We start from the raw sequence: 17,603 nt of genomic DNA, 5'->3' as shown, positions 1-17,603 counted from the left end.
TTTGAACCAAGGTCCTCTAACTCTAGAGCCAATGCTCTTTCCACTGTACCTGGGGCATCTCCAATCTGTCTAGCATTAAGTACCTACTTTGTGTCAGCTGCAGTGCTTGAAAATGAAGCCAGAATTTAGGTTCCCTATTTTGGGAGGACTCATGGCATCATTATCACTGAATCAATGAAAAAAAATTACTTTAAAAAAACTCAAAACAGATTCACAATCATGGGACTGAGCCAGGAGACCACCCAGTGAAACTGAGGAACTGGGCCTGGCCCCCAATTTGTGCATCACGGGGAGCTTAGAACACTTGGTTGGCCTGCCTTGGAAAAGCTCTGGAAATCCCTAGACCCACCCCAGGCAGGCTCCCAATTGTCAGCCCAGAACTAGATGTTCTTTGGAATTATATTTCAACAATTAAGCAAGTTTTCCTTCGACTATTTTATATAAATAAATTAATTAATTCATTTGCTTATAAAAATGCCTACTAACTGAAAGGATCATAGATTTAGAGCTTGAAAAGATATTCAATCCTCCTCATTTTACAGATGAGGAATTTGAGGCTCAGAGACACCAAGTTGATGGAAGATTGCAGGTAGAAAGGAACTCAGTAATTGGTCTGCTTCCTTCCAGATCAACCACTTTGCAAGATAGCATTTTAGAGAGTTGCCTGGGGCCATTGAGAAATTCAGTGATTTGCCTAGGGTTATGTGTCAGAGGCAGGATTCAAACCCAGGGCTTTACTTCTAGTCAAGTTCTTTTTCCTTGACTTCATACTGCCACCAAGATTATATCCAATTTTGGGCTACAATGGAATCAAGGAGTATCAGCCAGAAGAGACCCTTAAGGGAGAATGGGGATAGGACAGCTAAGTGGTTCAGTGGATTGAAGCCATTAGGTGGTCCTAGGTTCAAATTGGACCTCAGATATTTCCTAGCTGTGTGACCTCCTGCAAGTCACTTAACCCTGATACCTAGTCCTTGCCCTTTTGTCTTAAAGTTGTTACTGAGACAGAGAATAACAATTTAAAACAAACAAAAAAAGCATGGAGTCCAATACTCATGTCGTAAAGTTAAAACTGAGGCCCAGAGGTGGTGGACAGTGAGTCAATGGAGGAGGTAGGACTAGAATGTTGGTTTCATAGCTTCCAGACCAGTGCTAGAGAAGTTCAGAATGGATAGAAACCAGAAATGAGAGGATCTAAGGAAGTTATCTTAGAGAATCCCAGAATAACAATCTCTCAGTGGTTGAAGGCAACTCAGAGGTGGCCAACTCTAGCCTGTTTCTGAACAAGCATCCCCTCTACCATATCTTAGACAAAAGCTCACCCAGTCTGGGTTTGAAAGCCTTTGGGAAAGTAGAACATGCTATCCTTCCAAGGGGGCCAGCTTTTCCACCCATGCTGTTCCACCTAGGAGGCAGGCTTCCACCTATGCTGCCCTCTTGGCCAGATTCAACATTACTTTCCAAATTAATACATTTCTCTTTTTATTTTTGAGCTGTTTTGGAGTCTTGCATTCTTGCAAAAGGTATCTTTCCTGGACCCCAGGAGTTCACCTCTGCACCCCACAACATTTCCTTCTTTCCTTTTCTCCCTCCCTTTCTCCCTCCCTCCCTCCTTCCCTTCCTTCCTTCCTAAAGAAGGAAGAACAAAAGCTTTGAAACAAATATGCAAAGTTAAGCAAAATAAATCCCCACATTCTCTGGGTCTGAAAATGTTTAACTCATTCTGTCCCCTTAGTTCCCAAAGTTTACCACTTTGACAGAAGACAGGTAACATCCTTGGGCCTCTGGGAGCCTGTTTAGCTATCACATTGATCAGATTTCTTAAATTGCTTTGAATACCAACCTCTAAATGTAATCTGACTAAGGCAGAGCATAGATCCAGCCAGATTCTTATTTGTGTTAAACACTAGGTCCTTCTTAATTTAGCTTACTATTACATTAGCCTTATCATCTTTTTTGTTTTTCAAACACTCTAAATTCAATGGAATGTTCCTGGTCTTTGTGTCCCTAGCACCCAGCACAATGCCAAGTACATAGTAGATACTAAATAAAAGCTTGTTGGTTGGCTAGGGTGATCATTCCTTAAATCCACATAACCTAGTGACACTGATGTAAGGGCTGTAAGGGACCATGCCATCTCTTCAGCTCTGTTATACTTTAGGATCACAGTCACAGTTTGTTACATATTGTATGTAGGCTTCAAGTTTGAGCTAAAATACTATTTTCTTCAAGAAGCTTTTCTCAATCCCCCTTAACCTTTTTTCTTTTTCTTTTTTAACCCATGCCTTCTGTCTTAGTATCAGTTCTAAGATAGAAGAGTGGCAAGGGCTAGGCAATTGGGGTTAAGTAACTTGCCCAGGGTCACCCACCTAGAAAGTATCTGAGGCTAGATTTGAACCCCCGTCTTCCCAATTCTATACCTGGTGATTTGTCTGCTGTGTGACCTAGCTGCCCTTCCCCTTTGATTTTAGTGCTTTCTTACTGAATATCTTATTTGTATGTAATTGTTTGCATCTTATCCCTCCCCTCCCATTAGATTGTGATCTCCTTGATGGTGGAGATATTTTAGGGGTTTTTTTGTCTCATTTTGTAACTTCAAAGCTTAGCACAGAATCGAACTGTGCTGCAAAGAAACCTGAAACACTTAAAAAAAACCAATGTTTGTCAATAGGCATTAAAAACAATAGTTTCAGAGCATTTTGCTACAAGGTTCTGTCAAAATTTTTCTTAAACTGAAGGGTTCTATCAGAGTGGAAAAGTTTAAGAACCATTATTCTATTCCAGTCCCATCTATTTAACATCATAATAGCTAACACTATATAATGTGATAGTATCTCATTTGATGCTCCTAACAACCCTAGGAGACAGGTACTACAATTGGTTTCATTTTGCAGAGGAGGAAGCTGAGGCAAACAAAGGTTAAGTGACTTGCTCAGGATCACACAGCTGGTATATGAAATAGAATTTGAACTTTGGTCTTCCTGACTCCAAGTCCTGACACTGGCCACTAAGTTACCTAACCACCAACATATAAGGAAACAAGATCTGGGGAGATTTAAGAGAGGGCTTTGCCAGGTTCACACAGTGAATTAGTAGTGGCTTCAGACAAAAGAAAATGCTATAGTATCTTTAAAAATTTTTTTATTTATTTAATTATATAGTATCCTAAAAACAAAACAAAACAAAAACAAACAAACCCCAAACCCTCTTACTTTCTGTCTTAGAATGGATACAAGTATCTTATACAAGTATCAGTTTGAAGACAGAAGAGGGTTATAAAGGGTAGGCAACTGGGCTTAAATGACTTGGCCAGCATCATACAGTTCTCCAGGGGAATTGAATGCTCATGTTTGCAGTCTGTTGTTAGGTTTGAGGGTGAGTCCAGCACTGTGCCCCCAGGAAACGCTAGAACATTACCAATGAGATAATCTATGTAAACAGGATAAGGTCTGGATCTGTGATTTCGTGCTTTCAGGAATATTTCCAGAAGAGGAAACTCTTTTTACCAGTATAGCCTGGCTGGGAACTAAGCTTTGAAGCGCCATGTAAATATCACACTGATCCTTATTATCCACTATGACTGACTATAAATTACAGAAGAGAGGCAGATCCGCATTCTGCAGGGAGTCCTCTACCTGATGATGCCACAGGTATGAACAACAAAAATAAACCTCCCGAATGAAAAAAAAATGAGGCCATTGGACTAGATGACCTCTAAGTCTCCTTCCAGCTCTAAGTCCCTGATCCCGATGGTCATGTGATCCTATTTCTGGCATCTTCTCAGTGTGAAATCCCTGTCCGGTAGCACCGAGAGTACATTCACACCAATGTTCTATGTATATGCACACATATGTAAAATTGACACAGTGTACAATGTTCATGCATATATTTGTGTGTATGCATTTTTTTTCTTATTTGACTTAGCAATGGTAAAGCTTGAGAAAGCAAGCCAGGGAAGAAGAACAAAGTGGAGGCTCGGCTTCCTGCCTACACACACACACACAGCTGGCACTGGCACAGAGCATATGCTCTCACTTTGCTTCCCGAGGGCCCCACGCTGGCTGATTGGTACAATCTTGGTGGCGGGGAGAGCAGACGGCCCAGGGGCATGGTTGGTTCCCTGCCCACCCCGACTCAAGAGTCTAACGTGCCCCACTGGTTTATTTAGCAGCTGTGGAGTCTCTGCTGAGGAGCTTAAGACGCTGCTTCTTATTTCTAGGCCCTTAAAAAAAATAATAATCCATCTTCGACTCTCACAAAGCTGCTGGTGCTACAGGCACCCCACCCCGCCCCTTCCCCCTCCTCCTCCCCAGCGCCCCAGCCCCACGTGTCTGATTGTTTTTCTTGTTTTCCTCGGTTTCAGATTTGAAAAATGCCGGCCGCCATGGCGCCCTCTGGTGGCCAATACGTGTATATGCTGATGCAGGCGAACAAAGGCTCTGTATTCTGTGGACAGTAGAGACCCCTGACTAACCCTAGTTAGAATGCTTGGAATCTGCGAGTAGGAATTTGCACACCGGCCGCCCAGAGGACTGGGGGCCCTGTAAGAGCGAGTCATTAACTGCTGGCCCCAGAGAGGAATTCTTTATGGAAATGGACAACTGCCACAAAGGGTGTGATCATGCAAAATCGTCCTCATCTGTTCCTCATTGTCCATCCCAAATCCAGCACAATTTATAGGGTGTCCAGACCACTGCTTTAAGGGCCCATTACTTCAGCCTTCTCTCCTTTTCTGCTATCCCATGCCCATCCCTCCCGGCTCACCTTAAAAGAAAGAAAAGCCTTTGTAACAAACATACAGAGCAAAGGAAGACCAATCCCCACTTTGGCCATTGGGAAATGTGTCTCTTGAGCTTCTCTCTCTGTCAAGCAGTGCTGCACACACCTGCTGTTTAGCTAATTTTGTACAAGTTCCCAAGGTAATAGTAGAGACAGGATTTGAGCTCAGGTCTTGGGCCTCCCAAGTTGAGGACTATGAGAAAACAAAACAAAACAAATGAGTAAAAATACTCATCTGGTGCCCAACTCCACTTAGAAAGACCTAGAATGATAGACAGAGTCCCTTAGGAAATAGAACTAGTCCTGGGATAATAGACAGGGTCCATTTCAGTGCCTATACTGAAAACTTTTCCAGTTTTGGTAGAGCCAACCAGAGCTTATACTCTGCTTTGAGTTACCTCCAAGCCAGATTAAATACAGGGATTCAGTTTTGCTTTTTTCCTCCCCAGTGTTCTTATTTACTTCTTGTTTTTCAGTCATTTTTGACTTTTATGACCCCATTTGGGGTTTTCTTGGCAAAGCTTTTGGAGTGGTTGGCATTTCCTTCTCCAGCTCATTTTACAGATGAGGAAACTGAGGCAAACAAGCTGAAGTGATTTGCCCAGGATCACACAGCTAGTAGGGGTCTGAGTCCAAATTTGAATTTATGAAGATGAGTCTTCTTGATTCTAATCCCATTGCTCCATTCACCAGTAGCAGTCCAAGCATGTATGAACCGTGGTTATATTTTGGGGATACTCAAAGACCATGCTTATGAGCTACATGAGCATTTTTACCCAGCTAAGTTCTATGCCCTTGGTTTTGTACTTAACCTTGTTTAATTGTGACCCAGCCCTGAGGCTTCACTCCTGAAGAATCAGATAACATCTGTATCAAACCAGTTTAGATGCCTTAGGCCATATGAACTCCACTTTTGGGCGTTGTACATCCATTGTTGTAGGATCCTGCCATTGGTTTCCTGTGATGATTACCTAATTTGTCAGACCACCTTTGTCCCTTCCCCCTTCCTTTTTGTACCCCCCCCCCCCCAAAAAAAAGAGTCTGTCCCACCCAAGGAAGCTCTTTTCCACCAGAGCTCTTTACCAAAGCTCTTGACCACCAGAGCTCAATTCCACCTTGAGCCTACTTGCTGTAAGGACTACTCTTCTGCTTCGATGCTCTTGTCTCAGAGTCTTTCTTCCTTTCTTGTTTCCCCTCTCCTTTCCCTCATCACCCATTCTCCCTCAGTCTTCACCCTCCGTTCTGAAGGGTTCACCCAGGAATGTATTAATTTGTGGCTCCTTGCAGTCTCACCACCTGGTCTTTATTATGCGTGTGTGCCTGATTTTGCTGTATTTTGGCCAGGGGAAAAGCCCAATTTTCACTAGAGAAGCTTTAGAGTAAGATTGTGATAGGGGCAAAATAGTATAGTAGTATAGTGGTAGTCCCTCGGACCAAGAATGACTATTGTCTTTGTGCATTATCATCTATTGATGTACCCTCATGTGGCTTTGGAGTCCAAAGACTGAGGCGCAGCGTTTGTGGCACATGGGGCATGGGACGCCAGTTGTTACGGGAGGTGCGGTTGTGGCCTGGTATCGGCATTCACGCGCAGCGGCAAGACGTCAACGTCGCTCATCTTCAAAGGTGGCGGCGACATGGTGAATGTGGGCTCGCCAGCTGCTCCTGTCAGAGGCAGCAAGTTCTAGTTGCTTTGGTGTACTGTCAGCCCACTTCAAGTTGGACTTTAGCTGATCCTTGAATCTTTTCTTTGGTCGGCCTTGTTTCCTGAGTCCAGCTGACAGTTCACCGTAGAATACCTGTCTTGGTATTCACTGTGGATCCATGCGGATGACGTGTCCAGACCATCATAGCTGGGTTTGGAGGACCAGGACTTCGATGCTGGTGGAGTTGGCTCTGTCTAGGACTTTCTGGTTGGTGATTTGGTCCTGCCATCGGATCCTCATGATTGACCAGAGAGAGCGTTGGTGGAATTGCTCCAGCTGCTTAATGTGCTTCCAGTACAGTGTCCATGTCTCGCAACTGTACAGGAGCGAGCTGAGGACCACTGCGTTGTACACTTTGAGCTTCGTCGCAGTGCTTACACCTCTGTGTTGGAGGACTTTGGAGCGCAGCCGCCCGAGTGCCTGACTGGCCTTTTGGATCCTGGCATTAATCTCGTGGTCTAGGGACCCGTCGTTGGCGATGGTGCTGCCCAGGTACTTGAAAGTGTTGACGCTGGAAAGCTGCATGCCATCGATTGTAATGCATGACAGCCTGTGACAACTACAGAGGCATCTCACTACTCTCCACTGCTGGAAAGATCCTCGCCTGTGTTATACTCAACAGACTCCTGTCATCTGTCTCAGAGCAGAACCTGCCTGAATCACAATGTGGCTTCTGACCAGATTGTAGCACCATCGACATGGTCTTCACGGTGAGGCAAATGCAGGAAAAATGCCTCGAGCAGACCCTGAGTCTCTACATTGTCTTCATAGACCCGACAAAGGCATTTGACACAGTGAACGGGGATGCATTGTGGGTGATCCTCAGCAAGCTCGGTTGCCCAGCAAAATTCATCAAACTGATCCAGCTCTTTCATGTAGACATGACAGGGGAAGTCCTATCTGGTGGAGAGACTTCCAATCGCTTCAACATCTCTAATGGCGTGAAACAAGGCTGCGTCCTTCTCTGGTGCTATTCAACCTATTTTTCACCCAAGTATTACGACATGCTGTGATGGATCTAGACCTGGGCGTCTACATCAAATACTGACTGGATGGCTCACTATTTGACCTTCGCCGCCTGACTGCAAAAACAAAGACAACAGAGAGACTCATCCTGGAAGCTCTCTTCGCAGATGACTGTGCTCTCATGGCCCACCAAGAAAATCATCTCCAAACCATTGTGGACAGGTTCTCCACTGCAACAAAACTGTTTGGCCTAACTATCAGCCTCAGCAAAACAGAGGTGCTGCTCCAACCTGCACCAGGGAGGCCAACTAACTAACCAGGGGCAAAATAAAGCCAGATTAAATGTAAATAAGCTATAATTAATTTCACAGAGCCAGCATGGTGGGATTAACGTAGAATCTTGAAGCTGGAAGGGATCTCAAAACTGTGAAAATCAAGAGGCCAGAAGTTTGGAATTGGCCTTGCAACTGAGCAATTAAGAAGTGTTGTTGGGCAATTCTTTTTACTCTGGGCCCAAGGTTCATCATGTGTAAAAGGCATGGAACTGCATTATTGGGATCTCTTAATGTGTAGCTTCATGAACCAAATGCAGCCTGCCTAATCCTGGGCATGTGGTCTACCTGAGATTTTTTAGCTCCCCTCAGGATTTTCTTAAATTAGTTAGCTGTAAAGATCAATATTGCATAGGAACCTGGAATATAAGATCTATGAATCAAAGTAGGTTGGATATTGTCCAACTTAGAAAGGAGATGGAAAGATTTAACATTGACTTCTTGGGTGTCACTGAACTTAAATGAATGGGATCGGGTGGATTTAAGTCAGGTGATCATTATACACACAACCGTGGGCAAGAATCCAGGAGAAGAAAATGAATAACTCATAGGGTGAAAAAAGTAATAAAGAGGCATAATCTTAAAAATAACAGAACGTTATCTATTTGAATCCAAGGCAGCATTCAGACTGTGTCCTAACCACTGAGGCCAAAGAGGCCAAAGTTGCTCAATTTTATGAAAACTTACAACATCTACTAGAACTAACACTAAAAAAAGATGCCACGTTCATCATGGGGGCTTGGAATGCTAAAGATCAAAAGACACTTAAAATAACAGACAAGTTTGGCCTTAGAGTACAAAATGAAGTAGGGCAGAGACTAATGGAGTTTTGTTGAGATAACTTGCTAGTCATAACAAACATTCTTTTTTAGCAACCCAAAAAGGGACTCTGTACCTAGATGTCATCACCACATGGTCAATATTGAAATCAGATTTATTATATAGTTTGCAACTAAGGAAGGGGAAGCTCTATATGGTCAGTTAAAAATAAGACTGAGAGAGATGGCTGACTGTGGCTCAGCCCATGAGCCTCTTATTGCAAAATTCAGACAAATTGAAGAAAGAGAAAGCCATCAGATTCTATAAGTATGACCTAAATAACATCCCTTATGAATATGAAGTGGAAATGATGAGTAGATTTAAGGGATTAGATCTGGTAGATGGAGTGCCAGAAGAACTACAGATAGAGGTTCACAGTATTGTACAGAAGGCAGCAACAAAAAAACATTCCAAAGAAAAAGAAGGGCCAGAAAGCAAAATGGCTGTCTAATGAGGCCTTACAAATAGCTAAGGAAAGAAGGAAATTGAAAGGTAGAGGAAAAAAGGAAAGACACACCCAAATGAACACAAAATTCCAGAGGAAAGCAAGGGGAGGCAGGAAGGTTTTCTTAAATGAGCAATGCAAAGATATAGAAAAAAACAGTAGAATGGTAAAGATAAGAGATCTCTTCAAGAAAATTAGAGATATCAAGGGAATGCTTTATGTAAAAATGGGCATGAAAAAAGGCAAAAAATGGTAGGGATTTAACAGAAGTGGAGGAGATTAATATATAGAAGAACTGCATAAGAAAGATCTTAACACCACTAATAATTATTATGATGTGGTAACTGATCTAAAGTCAGGAGAAGGAAGATGAGTGGATAAGTGGGCCTTAGGAGGCATTGCTAACAATAAAGCTAGGGGAGGTGATGGAATTCCAGCTGAGCTATTTAAAATCCTAAAAAATGATGCTATTAAAGTGCTGCATTCAATATGTCAGCAAATTTGGAAACTTATCAATGACCACCGGATTGGAGAAGATTAGTTTATATCACAATCTTTTTTTATTTTTTTAAACTCTTACCTTCTGTCTTGGAGTCAATGCTGTATATTGGCTCCAAGGCAGAAGAGTGGTAAGGGCTAGGCAATGGGGGTCAAGTGACTTGCCTAGGGTCACACAACTGGGGAGTGTCTGAGGTCAGATTTGAACCTAGGACCTCCCATCTCTAGGCCTGGCTCTCAATCCACTGAGCTACCCAGCTGCCCCCTATGTCACAATCTTAAAAAGGGACAATGGCAAAGAATGTTCCAACTACCAAACAATTGTGCTCCTTTCATATTCCAGGAAGGTTATCCTTAAGATTCTGCAAGCTAGGTTTTAGCAACATGTGAACTGAGAATTACCAGAAAAGCAAACTGGCTTTTGAAGAGGCAGAGGAACTGAAGACCAAATTGTGGATATTCACTAGATTATGGAGAAAGAAAGAAAGACTTCCAGAAATGCACCTACTTGTACTTTATTGACTACACTAAAGCTTTTGATTATATGTATCATGACAAAATATGGCAAGTCGTCAAAGAGATGAGAATACCAGATCATCTTACTTGTCTACTGAGGAATTTGTATTTAGATCAAGAAGCAATAATAAAACCAAACATGGAAGAACTTATTGGCTTAAGACTGGAAAAGGAGTATAACAAGGCTGTGTATTGTCACTTTATTTACTTAATTTATATGTTGAGTATATCATGCAAAATGTCAGGCTGGATAAATCAAAAGCTGGAATTAGGGTTGTCAGGAGAAATATCAATAGTCTTAGATATGAAGATGATACCAATCTGAAGGCAGAAAGTGAAGAAGAAATAAGAAATCTTCAGATGATGGTGAAAGAAGAGAATGTCAAAGCTGGCTTACAGCTTAACATTAAAAAAACAAAAACAAAACAAAAAAAACACAACAACTAAGATCTTGGCAACTTGTTCCATCACTTCCTGGCAAATAGAGAGAGAAGAAATGGAAGAAGTGTCAGATTTTATTTACTTAAACTCAATGATCCCTGAAGATGATGACTGCATCCATGAAATTAAGGCATTTGCTCCTTGGAAGGAAAGCTATGGTTAATAAGGACAGTATACTAAAAAGCTACACTTCACCTTGATGACAAAAGACCTTATAGTCAAAGCTATGGTTTTTCCAGTACCAATATATTGCTGTAAAAGCTGAACTATAAGGAAAGCTGAATGCTACAGAACTGATGCTTTCAAATTGTGGTTCTGGAGAAGACTTTTGAGAGTTTTTTGTTAGCAAGGAGAGCAAATTACTCAATAGGTAAAGATAGTGCCAAGCAACAAACATGAGCTTGGATGGACTTTGGGAGACAGTGGAGGGCAGAAGGACCTGTTGTGCTTTGGTCCATGGGGTGACAAAAAATCAGATATGACTAAAGGAATGAACAATAACTTTTCATTAGAGAACCAGGTCTTTTCCCACTGTTAACACACTGCTCCACAATGCTATTGAAGGGGAACATGCTTCCCTACTGAGGAGAAAAAAATAAATTTGTTGTACTCTGAGATGGCTTGTCAAGAAAGAAACACCTCTCAGCTAGTGAAATGATCAATAGCATATTTCTGTTCTCTCAGATCTGAAATGCATTGGCTAATCCCAGTGGTATGAATAATTACTGAAAGACTAACTCATCAAGGAAAGGCAGAAAGAATTTTTAAAAATCAGTCAATAATAAAGTTATTTGTGATGAAAACAAAGAAAAACATCCTTTGGAGATCTTCCCTTCTCTCCTTCTCTCCCCCATTCCAGGATTCTGCATGCTATCAGCCCTATACAGAAGAAAAATAAAAACCGGAGGCATTGAGATAAGTACTTTTGTGTAGGAGGAGTGAGATTGAGTGCTAAGGAAGTAGAGTCTAGGTCTGTGATGGCAAGCCTATGGCACACATGCCAGAGACAGCATGCAGATTCCTCTCTGTAGGGCACGCATATCAAGGCTCTAGTGCCCCAAGGACTCAGGGAGTCAGTCCATGCAGCACAGAGTTTGCCAGAGTTCCTAACTAGAAAGCCAGAGGGAGGCATAGCTGGGCTGTTCCCCTTCACCTTTCCCCAAGCCTGACTATATCATCCACCCCCCTGCCCAGCAGTCCAATGGGAGTACTTCCTCCCTCTCCTGGGTGGAATAAGGACTGGAGAAAGTAGGGGAGCACTCTGGGGGGAGGGTCATAGAATATGGTCTCTGGGGGAGCATAGGCAGGCACTTGGTCCTGAGGAGACAGGGTGGGGGTGGGGCCTGGCACCCCATCACAAGTCTAGGTTGTTATAGTAGAAATTAAAGTAAACAGAGACAAAGTTCTGAGCATGATCAATTTATTAGTTAGGCTAGCAGTAACAAATACATTGGGTCAGTGTCTTCTCTTGATGGCCAAAGACCTTGAGTAAGGGCTGAGAGGGTCTTTTATAACAAGTAATTTAACAGATCAAAATCTCCAGCAATAAAGGTATGTCTTCTTCTAATTGGCTATAGATGACATGGTCAGAATCAAGATGACATCATTTGAATCTCTCTTTCAGAAACCCCCTTAACTACATTCAAGACAGGTGACTCACAAGACAAAGGTTCTCAGGGATTAGTATACAGGTGATAGGAGTTGCTACAGTAGTTTAAATTGTTGATATTTGACCTTTAAGGTTAATCAATTTTCTTTGGAAAAAGTAGGTGATAGGTGAGGTTACAAAGGTAGAAGCAATTAAAAAACAAGTTTGACCTTTAGACAAGCTTCTCAGGGTTGTGGGTAGTGGGTCAAGGAACCACTAAATATTAAATATTAAATATAGTTTGGTTTAGTAAAATAGAATTAAAATAAAATTTCAATTTTACATGGTGCTTCATGCAGATCAATCAATTATTTCCCTTGGGTCCTATTTTATTGATATTCTCTTACCATTTCCAGTAAGAAGAACAAGGATCAGAATTTATCACTTCTATACCCTTTCCCCAAATGTTCCGAAATGACTACAGTCTACTTTTTATTATCCATTTCCATTAAAGAAATAAAGGCACAGATAACCCAAAAACCATTTATGTTGGGTTTTGGAATTCACTGCATAGCATAACATCTTTGAAATGGATCTGCCTTGCTGTTGAATATACTAGTGAGTGAATTAAAGGATTTATCCAAAATTGAGATGATTTTTTTTAACATGTGACTTGGGGAAGCAGGTAGACAGATCTAGTATAAATGAACAAATGAATGGGTAAAGCATTTATTAAGTACTTATATTTGCCAGGTGCTACGTTAAGCACTGGGAGAAAGTAAGATGGTGCCTTCTCACAAGAGGCTCACATTCCAATGAGAAAGACAACACATATGGAAGGTTTCAGATGCAAATCAGATGGAAAGGTCTCCTGGTCCTGAGGGTACAGTGACAAAACAGATGTAATGCCTTTTCTTTAATGTCATTTACACTGGTAAAACCCTATCAGTCTTTGATGTAGAACCATCTGATATGCCAAAGACTTTAGTTGTGAGAATTTTCTTTTCTGGGTCCTCAGTAATTGTGACATCTGCAGTGGCAGTTTCCAGATTGAATTTCTATGTGGGATAAATGAGATACTTTTTAAGTGCTTAGCATTTAGTCGTACTTAATAAATGCTTGTTCCCTTTCCCTACCCTTCTCAGGATGATGGCCAAGGGCATTGGACTGAAAGTATTCCCAAAGTTCTTGAATTCAAGGTCTTGGATTAATGAATAAGTTAATAAGGCTTTATCTTTGGTTGAAAGACTACTGATTGGCTTGGCAAAAAAAAAAAAGATTATTAGATTATATTAGATTTCAAAAAAAGATTATTAGAAATCAAGGATACAAAATAATAAAGAAATACAAAATAAGAAAACCATGTGCCTAGGGCTGATTAGCCCATTCACAGTTTGCTTACTTACTACATCTTGCAATGGGTGAGTTGAGTTGCATTCCAGCATAGAAGAGGAAGAGGCTTGTGGGAGGCAGAGTCCATTAAATACTAATTATGATCTCACCCGGGTGGAGACTAAGGTGAGATTATAGGGAATTCTGGGAAATACCAAGGACTTCTGGGGATTGAAGTCTAGGGTTCAAATCTCCATTTTACATTATAGAATGGATTCAGCTTTGTACATTGGGAAGCACACTGATTCTACAATAGGGTTTCTTAATCAGGGGTCTACAGACTATAGAAAGATTTCAAGGGTTTTGTGAAATGGGTTGGTAAAAAATTAAATCTTTATTTTCACTGATATCTAACTGAAAATTAGCATTTTTCATCAATTGTGAATGTGGGTAACAAATGCATTTTGAGAAGGGGTTCACCAGACTGTCATGACACAGAAAAAAAAATGTTAAAAACTCCTGTTCTAGAATCAGAAGATCTGTGTTCAAATCCCAACTCTGACATAACCTTTCTGATTGCGGGCAAGACAGTGATTTCCCTCACTTTCAGCTTCTTGCTCTGTAATATTAGAGGATTGGATGAGCTCACTTCTAAGGTCATTTCCAGCTATAAATAAAGATTTTTGTCATTTCTAAGAACCCAGAATCTTTCTGTGTATCTGTAGAGAAGATATGAGGCTGAGTACTACCCGTCAGCTCCTGGCTCCAGAAAGCAGTTTCTCCCTTCCTGGGATCCTTATGGGGTTCTCCTTTGGCATACTTCTCTACTGGACTCTGAGAACCAGTTCTTTTCTAGAATCCATTGCCAACATTTCTTGCTGTTATGAGTCTTGAAGCTATTGCTGTCCAGTGGGGCTCAATCTTGCCAATTCCATCCATAGGTGCTTCCTGTGTTGCTGACCACTACTTCATCAACTGGCTTTGTTCCTGATTTAGGTTCCTATTGGGATTGCTTAGAGCTTTGACCTCAGCCACTCCCTAGCTGTGTGACCCTCTTCTGTCTTGGAACCATACAAAGTACTGATTCTAACATGGAAGGTAAGGGCTAAAAAAAATGCAGACTAATAGCATATGCAAGTCTCTGCCCTCCTTCCTCATCTCTTGCTGGTAGATTATGCTTTAAATTACCATGTACACATGGCAGGAGGTTCTAGAAGAGTGGAGAATGTTTATTTAAGTGAGTAAGTTATCAGCCTCAATGGTTATAATGGAGACCTGTTGGGTGATAAGAGGGAGTGGTAGTGTTTGGAAAAGAGTATTAATTGAATTTGAAGCTTGTCCCTGGTTTGAGTCAATTTGGTTTTCTGGAATCTAATAGGGGGTAACCCAGGGAGGGTCTGGCTTAATCTTTATTCATTTCTGGTTTAGGAGTATGCTTAGGAATCCCTCTGTAAGGTTTGGTCCACTTCTTGGTAGCAATAGAGCTCTCTGGGAAAGCTTTTTCAATGGGAGCCAGGACACCTTTTTTTTCTCTTGGCATTTGTTGAGCCTGTTCCCTGCTTTCCTTGGTAAGCTGCCAAGAGAACCTGCTGTAAAGCGAATAGTCTATAAAGGATGATCTTATACTTATGTTCCCCAGTGGTGTTCTTGCTAAAAAAGGGAGGTTCTTAGGAGGCCTATAGAAGGAAGGATTGGCACTTGTTTAGGGTCTTGATGTTATTATATGTGTTCTTAAAAAGTTACTTTTGAAATTTCAAGGGAAATCACAGGAATGTTGAACCCAAGGGAGGGTCATAGGAAATTTCCAGGCTCCTGTAATCAGTACAATACCAGGATTTTAAGCAAGGAAATCATAAGCTGTGAGTGGACTTTCAGATAAGAATAAAGATTTTTTTCTTTAAAAGGACCTGTTGACCTGGGCTCTTTCTGTAACACCAAGTCCTACAGGCTACAACAGACTGGAGGGAACTGATTTTTTTAAAGTGTCAGCAGAAAGGCAGGATAAATCATTTTCACCATATTAGAAAAATCACCAAGTTACTTTATTAAAAAAATATTTACCCCAAAGAGATAAGGAAAAAGACCTGTACAAGAATATTCATAGCTGCACTCTTTGTGGTGGCCAAAAATTGGAGAATGAGGGGATGCCCTTCAATTGGGGAATGGCTGAACAAATTGTGGTATATGTTGGTGATGGAATACTATTGTGCTAAAAGGAATAATAAAGTGGAGGAATTCCATGGAGACTGGAACAACCTCTAGGAAGTGATGCAGAGTGAGAGGAGCAGAACCAGGAGAACATTGTAAACAGAGACTGATACACTGTGGCACAATTGAATGTAATGAACTTCTCTACTAGCAGGACCCAGGAAAATTCTGAGGGACTTATGAGAAATATGCTATCCATATCCAGAGGAAGAACTGTGGGAGTAGAAACACAGAAGAAAAGCATGTGATCAAACATGTAGTGTGATGGGGATATGATTGGGGTTTTGACATTAAAAGATCTCTCTACTGCAAATATGAATAACAGGGAAATAGGTTTTGAACAATGATACATGCATAACCCAGTGGAACTGCTTGTTGCTTCTGGGAGGGGAGAGGGAAGGAGAGTGGGGGCAGAAATCATGAATCATGTAACCATGGAAAAATATTCTAAATAAAAAAAGAAAAAAAATGTTAATCCTAATTTTCAGATTTCTGAGAGTCTTGGGTGAAAATGATTACAAAACCCAAACCAAATCAAATCCATAGTTGATGGTCATCTGATAAAGAGTAACAGAGAAAATAATATTCAGAATTAACAAATATGTCAAAAAATAAATCCAGTTTTATCGATAAAATGCCTTAGAATCAAGAATGCATTTATGGTGGAACAATGAAGCAACAAAATGTAGCTGTTTGATAGAGAGGACCCTCCTGCTCATTAGGTTGTTCCTTAGGAATTTGGGGCTTCTAGGACAATATTGATGCCTATACCAACATATAGTGGAAAAAACCCCATAGCTTTAAAATAAATTTTTCTTATTTTTATTGTTCTACAATTATATATTTCTCAATATTTTCCCTCTTCTGTGGTTTATCCCTTGCAGCAAATATTTGAGAGAGAGAGAGAGAATGTGGAATTCCGCAAAAGAATGGTACAGTAGAATGAAGACTAGCTCTAGAATCAGAGGACTTCACTTTTGTCCAACCTTCTGTGCTTATTGCCTGTGGGATCTTGGACAAGTCATTTGGTTTCCCTGGGCTTTAGTTTCCTTATTAGTAAAAAGAGGTAGTTGTACTGGAGTGGTCTTTCTACTCTATATCTATATTCCCAGGAAACATAGTTTAATTTTCTTTTTTAAATCCTTACCTTCTATCTTTTTTTTTTTAACCCTTACCTTCTGTCATAGAATCAATGATGTATACTGGTTCCAAGGCAGAACAATGGCAAGGGCTTGGCAATGGGGAGTTAAGTAACTTGCCCAGAGTCACACAGCTAGGAAGTGTCTGAGGTCACATTTGAACCCAGCACCTGCTGTCTCTGGGCCTGGCTCTCAATCCACTAAGCCACCTAGCTGTCCCACCTTGTGCTTTAAAATTGATACTGAGTATCAGTTCCAAGGCAGAGGAGTGGTAAGGACTAGGCATTTGGTTTTAAATGACTTGCCCAAGGTAACACAGCTAGGAAACACCTGAGGCTATATTTGAATCCCTGTCCTCCCATCTCCAGACCTGGCTCTCTCTATACTGAGTCACCTAGTTGCCCCTGAAACACAGTTAAAAAAAAAGTACAGTATATCAAAGTAATAAATAAAAATTGCATTTAATGAGATCAGAGGGAGATGTAACCAAGGGCAGTTTTGAAATGAATGGAAGGATTTATTCTGTAGTTGAAAACACCCAAGCTGGATGTAGTAGACTTACCATTTCATACATGAGCCTCTTTTTCTTTTCTTTGCTCATGGAATTATTCATGTCTTTTGATGTTTGTCAAGTTAAGAGTAAAAAAAAAATCAAATCTAAAACATGCAAAAAAAGAAAAGAGAAAAAGACCTTAACAATGTAAAGAAGCCTTCTTTACAAAAGCCTTCTGAACGCTGTTTGATGGTTACAAAAAGGACTCGGCCACATCTTTTGGTCCCCAGGACAGAATGTGCAAACCCTTTCAGAGACAGCTGGTGTGTTCAGTTTGTTTC

Source organism: Monodelphis domestica, chromosome 5 (assembly GCF_027887165.1).
Source record: "Monodelphis domestica isolate mMonDom1 chromosome 5, mMonDom1.pri, whole genome shotgun sequence".
NCBI lineage: Eukaryota > Metazoa > Chordata > Mammalia > Didelphimorphia > Didelphidae > Monodelphis > Monodelphis domestica.
The sequence above is the reverse complement of the archived record's forward strand: the minus strand, read 5'-3'. Positions refer to the sequence as shown.